This window comes from Neofelis nebulosa, chromosome 7 (assembly GCF_028018385.1).
Source record: "Neofelis nebulosa isolate mNeoNeb1 chromosome 7, mNeoNeb1.pri, whole genome shotgun sequence".
In the NCBI taxonomy this organism is placed as follows: Eukaryota; Metazoa; Chordata; class Mammalia; order Carnivora; family Felidae; genus Neofelis; species Neofelis nebulosa.
This window is the reverse complement of record NC_080788.1, coordinates 124171454-124184311: the sequence shown is the minus strand read 5'-3', so window position 1 is coordinate 124184311 and position 12858 is coordinate 124171454. Positions and strand designations below refer to the sequence as shown.

At 41.8% G+C, this 12858-nt stretch overlaps 1 protein-coding gene and 1 long non-coding RNA gene across 33 annotated transcripts in view; both read right to left on the bottom strand.

Moving 5' to 3' along the window:
• The window catches only part of NRXN3 (neurexin 3), a 1582316-nt gene that overhangs the window by 1215681 nt on the left and 353777 nt on the right, over positions 1 to 12858 (bottom strand). The window lies entirely within an intron of this gene.
• On the bottom strand, positions 8228 to 11194 carry LOC131517581 (uncharacterized). Its single transcript, XR_009264661.1, has 2 exons — positions 11135 to 11194; positions 8228 to 8422 (listed from the first exon to the last, which is right to left on the bottom strand). It is a non-coding gene; the product is annotated as an uncharacterized LOC131517581 (long non-coding RNA).

The following is a 12858-nucleotide window of genomic DNA, read 5'->3' as shown; positions in this document are numbered from 1 at the left end:
AATCAGGGACAGAAACTGATTTAAGTAGAGCTGCCAAAACAAAACCCATTGTTACCCATTGTTCAACAAGGAACATGAGTGAGAAAGAAGCCTATGCTGTTTTCAGATATCCAGATTAGAGTCTTCATTTGTTACTGCAGCATAATCAAGTCTATGCTAACATAACCACCATAATGCAAGACAGCATCCTGAGAAAGCATAATTCCAATATGTGTTTAATCTTTTAGAGATCCAGCTCTATAAATGAAGTCCTGAAACCTAAATGCAACCACATTTCTGAGTAACTCAGGACATGACAGGATGAGATTTGAAAGAATCACTTACTCCTTAAAGCCAGAAGCTCTGCGGAGTTTCCTGCAGTTTACCCAACTCTCTTCTCCCCAACATTCCCACATAAGGGTGTCACCTGCCTGCATTTCAAGAGCTTTGGTATGTAGAGAAATTCTGGGTGGGGAAGCCAGACTCTACATCAAAGCCTATTCTTCAGGTGCTGAATGTAATCATCAACACAGATGGTTACAATGACCCAGCTCACTCTTAATGACGCCCTCAGCATGGACTGCCCTAGAGGCCTATGGGCTAGTGAGAGGTCACATCTTAAAAAGCCAGTGAGTACCTTGCCCTGAGGGAAAGGTTATGCTGTCTGTATCTTCAACAACAGTTTAATTAGAAAAGTGTTGCTGTTTGTTAAATAAACACTCATGCATTATGAAACATGTCATCCACTCTGCCCAGCAAGGCTGGGAGCTGAGCCTTAGCTGACAGAAAAGTGTTTGCTGTCTCTGGGAACTTCCCAGCCAGGATGTTACTGGAGAAGACCATGAGTCCTCTCTGGCATGATTTTCAAGTTGTTGATTTGAGGGAAAAAATCCTATACGTTCAAAGGTCTAGTTGTACCAGAGCAGTTTCATATAGTTCAATGTAAGTAGGTACGTCTGGTTAAAGTAGGGGGGAAATCTTCCAGAAAAGAAGACAGACTGAATCACCCCCATTGGAATAGATAACCCCTGTGCTTGCTCCTCCTAGCTCCAACCCACCCTTTCCCAGCCAACGGTGTCTTACTGGCAGGTATGAACTTCCAGAACTCAAGACAATTCATTTTAGCAAACACTCACTGAGGGTCTTGCTACAAACAAAGCATTGCAGGACTTGCAAAAGTGAAGAAGAAAAACGTGGTCGACAACCCATAAGATGCTCACTGCAGACAGGTACACAAATAACTACTGCGCAAAGCCAAGCAGTGTCTGAGGTTATAAGAAACCCGTAAACCAACTGCGGGGGGAGGGGAGCAGTCAGAGGAAAGGCTGCTGTTCCCCTGCACTATGTGCATCCAATCGGCATCCCAAGCTATCCCAAGCCGCCTCAATGGCATGCTCAAGTATCCCAAATTGCAGACGGCTTTTACTTATGATACCATCTTATATATATCAAATGGTAATGGTTACAAAAGTGGATAATGTTCCACCGGGCCAAGTCCATTGTACTGGCGCCTATACGCCCCTGTACCATATTCTACGGGAGAAGGTGGCGAGGATTGGGAAAGGGAATAGGCAAACCTGTCCTGTTCCAGCAGGCAAGCGGGACGCAGACACCGAAGGACGAGGACGCCGGAGAGCAGGCGCTTTGGGAGGGGCACGTGAACCCGCCTGCCCAGGTTGCCCAGGTGAGCGCGAGACTCTAGAAGCACGTGCACGCTCCTCACTTCCTGGCCCCTCCCGGCGTGAGCCTCCTGGCCACACCCCTTCCTTCCACTTCCACTTACGCCACTTACTGCAGCTGTGTCTGGAATGTTCCTCCACTGCGGAGCCCAGAGCTCACGGTCAGGCGCGAGTTCACCTGCACAGGTGCTGGTAGGACTGGTAGGTCTTGCAGGAGGACAACTCGTCTGTGTCGCTACCCTCAGAGCCCTGACGCCCCTCCAGATCAGGCCTTCTACCACCGAGTTGCCCCCCTCCCCGCCCCCAGTAGTACTGTGAGTCTCCACAGCTCCCCCACCCCCCAATCCTCTGGCGGGATCCTTCTGAGCGACACCATCCTGCAAAGGGCCGGCTCAGGGCTTGTGAGGGTGCCCATCTGCTGGCCCTGAAGCCCGCAAGGCCTATGATTGTTGTGGCCGCTGGCTGGCAGGCCCCAGGAGCTAATGCTGTCCGGGCCAGAGGGGCAGGAGCTCTCCATGCTGTGCCCGAGTTCGGCCAGTGCCGCCCGGGGCCCCTTGGCACCCCTGCCGCCCGGGGCCAGGCCATCCTAGAAGAGCTTTTACTTGGTTGCCTGCTGCCTCTGGCGCGAACACTGGAATGCATATGCTGCTTTATGTGCTGTATCTTTTATTCCTGTTTATATTTGATTTTTTCATATACATCCACATGTACTTCTCGAAGAGCGTTACTTGCAACAAAGGATCAATGGAGGGGGTGAATAATGCCAAGTATTGCCAAGAATGTGGCACTTTGGAACTTTTTCTTGTGCATGGCTAGTGGGAGTTTAAACTGGTACAGCCCTTGTGGAAAGCAGTCTGGAAGCTTTGGGTGTAATTAAGCATGTATACGCCCTATAACCCAGCCCCAAGAAGTTCACTCAGCGCCATGTACCACATTGTTGGTAAAAGCAGAGTTTCAAGACTAGAGTAATGGATGTGGAAGACATGGTGGAGGCATATAATGGGACTTCGTGCAGCAGTTACAAAGGAGAAACTAAATGTAGCAACATGAAAAAGATCTTAAATACACAGTACTGAAGGAAAAAAATCATATCAAGAGATACAACAAACTACATTAATATAAATTTAAAATGCATAACAAAATCATATTACATATCTTGCAAGGAGATATATATATATATATATATATATATATATATATATATATCTGTAATGGGTGTCCCATTACACAGGGAAGGAGACTAGCAAGTATGATTAGGTGTGAAGGAGAAAAATAAATAAACCCAAGGAGACTTTGCACTACTGGTGATGATGTGTAAACTCTCTTTACCTGAGAAAAAGCCTTTTGCTTGATTTGGGCAAAAAATGAGATTTGTGTCCAAACTGAATTCCTCTATCTAGTGTGGTATAGTGGTTTAGGAGGACAGGCACTGATGTCAGAAAGACTTGGTTTTGAATTAGAATCCTATCGCTTATTAACCATGTCTGCAAGGATTAAGAAGGATAATGTATGTAAAGCACTTAGCACAGTGCCTGCTGCAAAGCCAGCAATGAGTAAATGGTAGCTCTTCATAATAGATAATATATCATTTTTTTCATCTCCCTTCTACTTTAGTCCACACACCTTGAAACATTTCACATGGTAAGAAAATCATCATAAGCTTCTTATTGGCTTATGATTTATACCCTCCCTACATCCAAGAGATTCAGAGGAATTATATATGATTAATCAATAAGAAAAACAGAACAATCGGGGAAAAAATAGAGCAGATATCCTCTAAAGGAAGCAGAAAAAGTAAGTATCAGCAGATACCTGAACAGAGCTGGTGACTACACTTGGGCACAGAAGTTGGCCCAATAGCCATGGAAATGAGAGTAGAAAGAGAACTATATTGGCATCATAGTTTTCATTTCATGGCAGCAACAAACTCTGCTTATGTTCTTTACCACTTGGTTTTCATGTTGGGAATATTGGACAATATGGAACACAATACTGGCAACAAGTTTGGCAATGACACACAATGTCTATCTAAACAGGTGCTCATTGTGCACTGAGGGCTGGACATTAAGTTGTTAGGAATGAGGAAGGGGGTGCTCAAGTCATATGTTTGGGTCTCTTGCTTTCTGATAATGTCACTAAGCCCAGGGGAAGAACTTGATGACTCAGGAGGAAATGCTGGTTAATACAACTGTTAGTCTTTCTCACATAGCATAAAAATCAAGTTCCTAAGCTCTGGGGCCATACCATCTAGGTCCAAATTCTGCTGTGCCATTTACTAGTTCTGTGATCTTGGGGAACTTACTTCTCTATGCCTCAGTTTTCTCATCTGTAAAATGGAGGTCTACATCATAGAGTTCTTCTGGGGATTAAATGAGTATTTTTTTAAGGCACTTAACAGTGCTGCATACATGGTAAACACTACATGAGCTACATTAGCATGTGTAAAATAAATGAACAAAGAAATATCAGAAGCCATAAGCAAGCCTCTGGCAGGTGCTGGATTGTAGTAGATTCTGACTGAATTGTCTAACAAGTACCTGGAGTGTGGATCCTCTTTGATGCTTTGAGTACCAGCTGTGAGGGAGGCAAAGTTGTCTCCTGTGAACAGTTAGATGCTGAGCTTATATTCTCACACAGATAAAATATACTTTTATTTGCCAGGCACTGGAGGGACATGTAAAAAGACAGTAACAACAGTAATCCTGTAGCTTTCATAATAACTGAAGGCCACTTGGTACCTGGCTTTGTGCCAGGACCTTCATGCCTCTTTGTTCTCATCCTCAAAATAAAGTCGGCACTATCATTAGCCCCATTTTACAAACTAGAACACTAGAGCTCAGAGAGGTCGAGTGACTTGTTCAAGGCCACACAGCTTATTAAATGTCAGAGTCACTTTGACTCAAAACCTGTGCTCTTTCCACTAAATTATACTGTCCCTTCCTTATCCAATTAAATTTGGAAGGGAGATGTCCTAGATGTCTTTTCTTCCCATCATCTGCTAAGGTGAAATCCAATGACCACAGTTCTACTCCTTAGGGTCTTTGAAAATAAATATCAGGCCTTTGTTAACACAGAGAAGCTTAAAGTTGATATATTCCTTTTTTTCTTGTGCAACTTGCATGATGAATGATACTGATATGCAAGGCACACTCCCATGACAAAGAATCTCCAAAGAGCATATCAGAATGCAGGTAGGTGGAAGTGATGTTGTTTTAGCAATAGCTCTGAGCCTAATCTAATTTAAATTTCTAGTAAATCTTTGGCAAATTTTCAGTATATGAATTATTATTTAGTAACATATTACATGTGATATGCCTCACAACTGATCATGACACATCAGCATTTCCCAGCACCAACGCTGATATCTGCTAATTTAAGAAGTGCCATTAAAGTCCACCCTCACACATTTCCTTTAGAGTCATAAAATGCAATGCATGATATTACACCTTTTGAGATCTGGCTGTTTTTAAGAACTTCCAGATTAAAATGGAAATGCCATCTATACTATTATTATTTAACAAAGAATAATTTCCAATTTAACCAGCCTCTTGGCATGCATCACAGAATAGACATATGGATTACTGGTGCCAAGCTGAAGAATAAGGAGAAACAGTGGAAACTGTCACTTCCTTTGCATTCTCCTTGGAAAATGGTCGTACCCACCTAGTCAGGAGCAGTCTGGGCTGACAGAGAGTTTCCAGCCAATCGGGACAGGGCTGATCCCTAAGGGTACACACACTGGAGCATTCCCTTTGGGAAGGGAAACTGGAGCTCCTCACAAACAGGATCCCAGTCTCTCACTTCAACATCATGAAAATTTAACATCTTTCCATAGCAGCCAATCGCATTATTCATTTTGTTAAAAAGATAACCTCCAAACTAAAACAACAAAAGAATAATTAAAGACATAACTTAACCTCTTCTGTTTTCTTCTTAGATAGCATCTTTGTTTGTTTTGCTTGCACAATCTTGTTGGAAAGAATATTCTCTTTCTCAATGTTCCATCATTGGCTCTTAATGATATTTCCAGTTTGTATTTTAGCTACATAATATATACCATATATGTATGTACATATATATGTACAAAATATGTGCAAAATATATGCACATACAAAAAGAAATAATCATCATGTTCCATGTAAAGGTGGGGGATTTGGAGCTCAGTCAGATAAAATGATTTGTCCAAGATCACAAGGCATGATGACTATCCAAGTCAGGGGTTCCCTCCTCTGAGCCACACATCTTTGGACTGGGGCAGCTGCGTGACATTTCTCACTCTCCCCTGAACCCTGCTGCACTAGTGGGACAAGATAAAGAATGCTGAGGGATAATATGAGTGTGTTTGCATGGCAAACAACAATAAGAAATAATCTAGAACCAGAATACCTGAGCTCTGGATCTTCTTAGTTGTAAACCTTGGGAAAGTCACCAATTCATTGCATGACTCAATTTTCCCATTTATTAAAGGCTTATCTTAAAAATCCTGCCCTCCCCAGTGTATAAGCACATTGCCACAAAATTATAAATTAAAGCTTTTTGAAAATTGATCCTTACATTGTGATTTATTTTGTGCTTAGTATGCAGGCATGGTACTAACCCCTTTATATCCTTTATCTCCTTAACCCTCACAATGGTCCTTTGAAGTGGATGCTATTAAGGCCCCCTTTTTATAGATGAGGAAATAAAGACACAGATATAGTAGATGACTGCCCAAGAAAACTCAAGTTGGTGAGTGGCAAAGTTGAGGGGTAACCCCCCCCCTTTGCTGCTGAGCCCGTGATCTTGACTGCTCTATGGTGTATATATAATGGACTACATAAGGCATCTGAAAGGACAAATATGTGACTTTGGAAAATGAGATCCAGTGACATATCCCCCCTCCCCCCACCCAGAAAATAGAGTTAGTTGTTCCAAGTCTGAAGAACATTGGAAGATACTCCCCTGAACCTCCCTTCTTGCTGATCTCAGAAAACTGGCCCATAAAGGCTAAAATGTCAGAGCATTCACCTCCCCCAAGTTCAGGCTTCTGGTGTTCTGAGTGTCCTGCAGGTGAAAAAGATTAATAATCCAAGGTGATGCTTAGGACCTGGAATCACAGACGTGGCTGCTCCCAGGTGTAGCCAACTTGCAAGATCCATGAAGAAGATTTTGTTTGACAAAGCACATAGACGTCATGAGAATTGTACTTTTTCCTTTACTTGGAAGGCCAGATTCTGGAGCCTCTGTTCTAAAGGGAGCCCCCTCTAGCCTGTCTGGGCCAAAGGCAGCCTGTCTCCAGCCCTGCCTCTAAGTGGTGAGCCTGGGAGGGCAGCAGTGAGCACAAGGAGCCAGGAGGAAGGGGGCCCGGCAGAAGGCTCCTGCTCCAGCTCGCCCACAAGTAACCACACACCCAGTGGCACCTCACTTGCTCGTTACTGTCAAGCTGAGTAAGTTCAACATCTTCTCCCTCCTTTCTTTGTGTGTGAGCAGCTTGGTCTCCTCCTAATAAGCCCTCCATTAATTAGGAGGAGGTGTCAATGTGCCAACAAAATTAGCAGTTTCAATATCTCCCTAAAGTGTGAGTGTTTTAAAGGAAATGAAGGCTCGGTCACTCCCTGGTTATTTTTACTCTCTGCCACCCACCTGCCTTTTGGGCAATCTGTTCCCATCAGAATACAACTTCATCTCCCTCGACACACTCGTCTCTCTCTGCCTTTCTGGTTCTTTTTTTAAAATGTTATGTCTTTTCCCTCCTCTTTTCAAACCTGAGAAATCCCAACCCCCCAGCACCAGCATTACTGCCTGGTGGAAAGAGTTAATAAGCCAGTTTCTGTGGGCACAGCTAACTGGGGCAGTCATTTGGACAGTGAGTTTAAAGACAAAACTAAATGGGCAATGAAGAAAGAAAATGAGCAAGATTTAAACACACTGGCTGGGACGTGGGGACTGGGGAGGGGTAGAAATACAGAACTTGTGACAAAGCATCTCGGCTCCCTGGACTTACTCAAATTGGAACTTTGTTATCATGAAATCACAAGTGTTCCTCCTCCTCGAAAAAAAAGCACCACTGTCAAGCCTCCAATGAATGGCCTCCCTGGATCTTTTCCTGCAAGTCTAAGAGGGGAGGGGTAGATGGAGCAAGGGGAAGAACAAAATTTCTGGGGCTAAGGTTTGGAGGCAAACACTATGTGGGAAGCACTGAAAAGAGTGGGTCTCAGAATCAGCGGGAACTGTGTAGCAGGGCTCAATGGTCAGTGCTCAGGTGTTTCAAGCAGCAAATAAAATGAAGCCCAGATAGTCACAACTTCACATTCTTCATTCTCGGGGCTCCTCACACTAGCTACCAGCAATTCTGTGTGAGGTGCCCGATACATTATGGTTGGAGTGAATCTAAGACCCCTCAATACCTATTTGGGATCTGAACACATTAAACAAGGGATGGGGTAAATGATCCAGACTTGTAAACAGTAGACTAAAACGAAAACAAAAACTCTGCCTGCAGACATTTTACTCTCCATGTGATTAAAAATAATAATAGTATTTTCTCCACTGGGTTGTTGCAGAGATAAAATGGAATAGTCCTGAGAAAGTAAATTCACAATAAGTGTTGTTTATTTTTGTTTCCTGACTCAATGCCTGTTCCTGGGACTTCTTGGAGACAGCTGGGTGGGGGTCCTAAGTGGCTATGATGAGGCTAGCTAGCCCTTCTCCCTTTCCAAGATGTACAACAAGGACACTTTCTTCCATCCTCACCCTGTGTGTGTAGAGGTAATCAGGATTCTATACTGTTCACCCAAGGAAGGAAGAAAAGAAACAATTGTTAATGCCTACTATGTGACCAGTCTGCAGCTTACTACTTGTTATTTGAGGAAGGAATTATTTTCCATATCTAAGAGATATTCCCAAGGCTCTGGAAGTTTTAGTACTTCACCCAAGATAATTCTGTTAGCAAACAGTGGAATGAGGACTGAAATCCAAGCCCTCCTGAATTAAAATAAATATATTCTGGGACACCACACACAAAAACCACGTCCCAATTCTGACCTACTGATCCAGTATCACTGGGGCAGGGCCCAGCTTTTTTTTTTTTTTTTTTTTTTTTAATTTTTTTTTCAACGTTTTTTATTTATTTTTGGGACAGAGAGAGACAGAGCATGAACGGGGGAGGGGCAGAGAGAGAGGGAGACACAGAATCGGAAACAGGCTCCAGGCTCCGAGCCATCAGCCCAGAGCCTGACGCGGGGCTCGAACTCACGGACCGCGAGATCGTGACCTGGCTGAAGTCGGACGCTTAACCGACTGCACCACCCAGGCGCCCCGGGCCCAGCTTTTTAAATGCTGCCCAGGGTTTCATGACCAACTGGCCGTGTCTGAGAACCTCTGAGTTACTTGATCTCTAAGGGCACATGCAGCCCTACTATTTTATAATGAGAAGAAAACGTTACTGTCTTAGCAGCAGTATGATCTTTTTTTCCTTAGGGAGAGACATGCCCTTGTTAAAACACAAAGATATTTTCATGAGCCCACTTACAGCAAAGGGTAACGTGGGAGCCCCAGGGAAGAACAGGGGTGGTGGAAGTGGGGGGGGGGGCATGCAGAAAGAGGGAGAGATAAAAGGGGAGAGGAAGGGTAGGAGTAGAAAAGAGGGGAGGAAAATGGAGGGACAAGGAGAGGGAGGGGATAAAGGGAAAATAGAAGAGGGAGAGTGAGTGTGGAATTTCTCGTGGAAATCAGTAAGCCAAAGTTCTGCATCTGGATTAGAAAAAGGGGCATACACAGAGGTAAGGGGGAGAAAATAAACTGGAGCTGGGTTTAATAGGTCCATTCATAAATAGGAATAAAGCAAGTCTCGATCCTTCAGCTAAAGCCAAGGAAAAGGTTTAGACTGGCCCTGGTGACACAGGGCCTTACATTTGTCTGTTGTAGCTTTGATGATGAGAGCCTCACCAACTGAGTGCTATGTGCCACTCATGCATGAAACAAATTATTTCATCTCATCTTTAACCACCTACAAGGGGTTCTATATGACCCTTATGATATGGAGAGAGAAATTGAGGAAAACAGAGGTTAGAAATGTGGACAAGGTCATTGACACTTAGTTAATGTCAGGCGCAGAGTCTGAACCCAACGAATCAGACCGTGTAACCCTCACGCTCTACCATTACACTTCATTGACTCCTAAAGGCTTTACATCTCTTATCTCATTTGCTACTCACAAGAGTGACTATATAGATACATATTGCTGTCCTCATTTTACAGAGGAGGGCACTGAAGCTCAGAAAGGTCACGTGAACTATTTAAGGTCACACGGTGGTACATAGGTAGAACTTAGACTTGTCCTCCTACCTCTGAATCCACATGTCCTGTACTACCTCCAGTCTAATCTCCATGCCATGCAAGGCTGTCCTCAGGCATACTAGGCAGGACTCTCAGTCCCTTCTGTGGAGCAAGTTGAACTTTACTAATAATGGCCTACTCACCCCAAAATATCTTCCCAACTAATGCTTACCTAAAATTCTGGTGTGCATTTTTTGTTTTCGTTTTTAACATTCACTCTTGTTTTCTTTTAAAACACAATTACTATCAAAAGACTGGTCATTTGAACTTCCCTAATAATTGAATATGAGTGACTTCAGTACATAGTCCTCTTTTGGACACCAACACCCCAGTTGCACCAAGGATGCACAAATGGCAAGCTGTCAGGGAGAAACCAAGAGAAAAAGAAGGCCATGGTAGTAGCAGCTTGCAGAGCCAATTCTGTCTTCTCCTTTAGAAGTCCTCTTTAATAAGTCAAAGATTCCAAGAGGCTCTTATTTTATTAAATAGCAGTCTCCCAACAGGGAGAGTGAGGGTGATAAGATAGGGGCAGTGGAAGCAGCTTAATGTTCAAACAAGATCGGAATAAACAGATGAAAGACAAGGATGCAAGACCCAGGATGCAAGGAAGAAATGTATTGCAGTTTAAAAGTTCACCGAGCATTTACCCAGCATCCTCATCAGAGACAAGAGCTGGGAGGTTAATGGAATTGGAAGAGAAAAGGTAAAATTAGACCACAAATTATGAAAAGATAGGACCAACATCACTGCTAACAAAGCCTTGCTTAGTTCATTCATACATTTATTCATTTATTCAGAAAATACTCACTGGGGTCACCTGTGTACCATTCCATGCCCCAGAAGCTGAGCACACTGATGAGGCATTGACAGTCTAATGGAGGCAGCAGACAAATGAACAGATAATTATCTGAATCAGTGTGGCAAGCTTGATGCACACAGGGTGTTGTAGCAATTTTGAAGGGGACGTCTAATATACACTCGGAGTATGGGCTCAGGAAGGGCTTTCCAGAAGAGATGACACATGAGCTGAAGCTTTAAAAATAAGAGTTAGCAAGTGAACAGAGAGAGAAGGAGGAAGGGCATCCTGGAGAAAGGGAATAAGGGAATAGTAACAGTAAAGCCATAAATAGTTTTGTTTGGATTAACAAAGACCTACTTACTAGGTATAAGACATGGTCCTGGATGCTGTGTAGAGTTGAAACAGGGAAGCAAAGTATCCTCTAGGCAAGAGTATAGAACTGGTTAGACTGGACCTGATTCCTCTGACCAAAAAATAACATATATTACAGCTTACAAAAAAAAAAAATCTGACCCTCAAATCTTTCTCCTTGAGTAATCACACTTGTTCCCCTGAGTCTACTGGGGCTGTTGTAAGAAGATTCCACCTCCCTAGCCAAGGGGTGGGAAATGATCCAAGCTAGGGCAATGAGATGCTCCTTCTCTAGAATTTGAACTTTGAAAATAAAAATGGTTAATTATTGATAGACTAGAGAAAGCTTTTGATATTATATTCTTAGCTTATAGACCTGTCCAGCTGACCAAATTATCTCTTTTAGTCAGCAAGTTTTTAACCAGAGTTGCTTAGATTTCTTGATATGCAATCATAGCATCAGCAAAGAGAGATATTTTAACTCTACTTTTCTGATATTTATACCAATTATTTTATTTTATTTTATTTTTTTTTACCTTGGAGGTTATAGCAAACGTAATGTTTATTACTGGTAACACGATCTCTGAATACTTTCTAATTTTAATGCAATGATTCTTATGTTTGTCAGATCTGCTGTGGTTTTTAGTAAATAATCTTTATGTATCTAAACAATGATCTTTATTTCCATCTTACCTAGATTTTATTAAGAATGGTTGCTGAAATTTATCAATGCTGTTTCAGCCTGTATTGATATGATCATTTTAATTCGTTAATAAAAAAGATTATATTGGTAGCTTTCATCATATTGATTGCATATAAAATAAATATACAAAATCAATGCTTTTTTCTCTAAACTAGTAATAATCATGAAAAAATAGAAATGGGAGAAAAATATTTAATTGATGACATCAATTAAAACTTTAAAATATTTATGAATAAATTTAACTAAAAAATGCAGAGGGCAACACAGAGGAAAGTATCATATCTTACTGGAAAATATGAAATATCTGAATGAAGAGAAAAGTATGCTATGTTTTAAATTGGAATATTTAACATGAATATGCCAATTATCCCCAAATTAATATATTAATTTAATGCAATTTCAGTTAGAATATCACCAGATATTTTAATTAAATAAAATGAACATAAATTATATATGGAGGAATGAATGTCTACAAAATAGTCATCAAATGAATGATAAAAGAAGGAGAGAGGACTGGACTATATAGATGTCTGCATTATACAGCTACTATAATCAAATCAATAAGGAATTATTATAGGAAGAGGAGAATAGATCAGGGAATAGAATAGAGAATATAGAAATAGACTCTGGTGTTCATGAAAATTTAATAAAGGACAAAAGCAGTAATGCATTTCAATGGGGAAAAAATGGATTATTTAACAAATAGTCCTGGCTCACTAGTTAACCCAAGCAAGAAGTACTATAGCAGGAGTATGGACCTCACAGCCATATTCCCTGGCTTTACATCCCAGTTTTACCACTCTACCTTTGTATGACCTTTGAACTTACTCAGCTTCTCTGTGTCTTATTTTTCCTTACCTGAAAAATGGGGATAAGTAAGAAAATGTGTGTTTTGGAGTTATGAGAAACAGGATTAAAATTAGTTAATATACACAAAGCACTTGTGTAAGAGTGCAGCACACAAGGAACGCTCAGTAAAGCATTAGCTATCATTATTATAATTATCATTAGAAAGAAAATTCATGTGGACC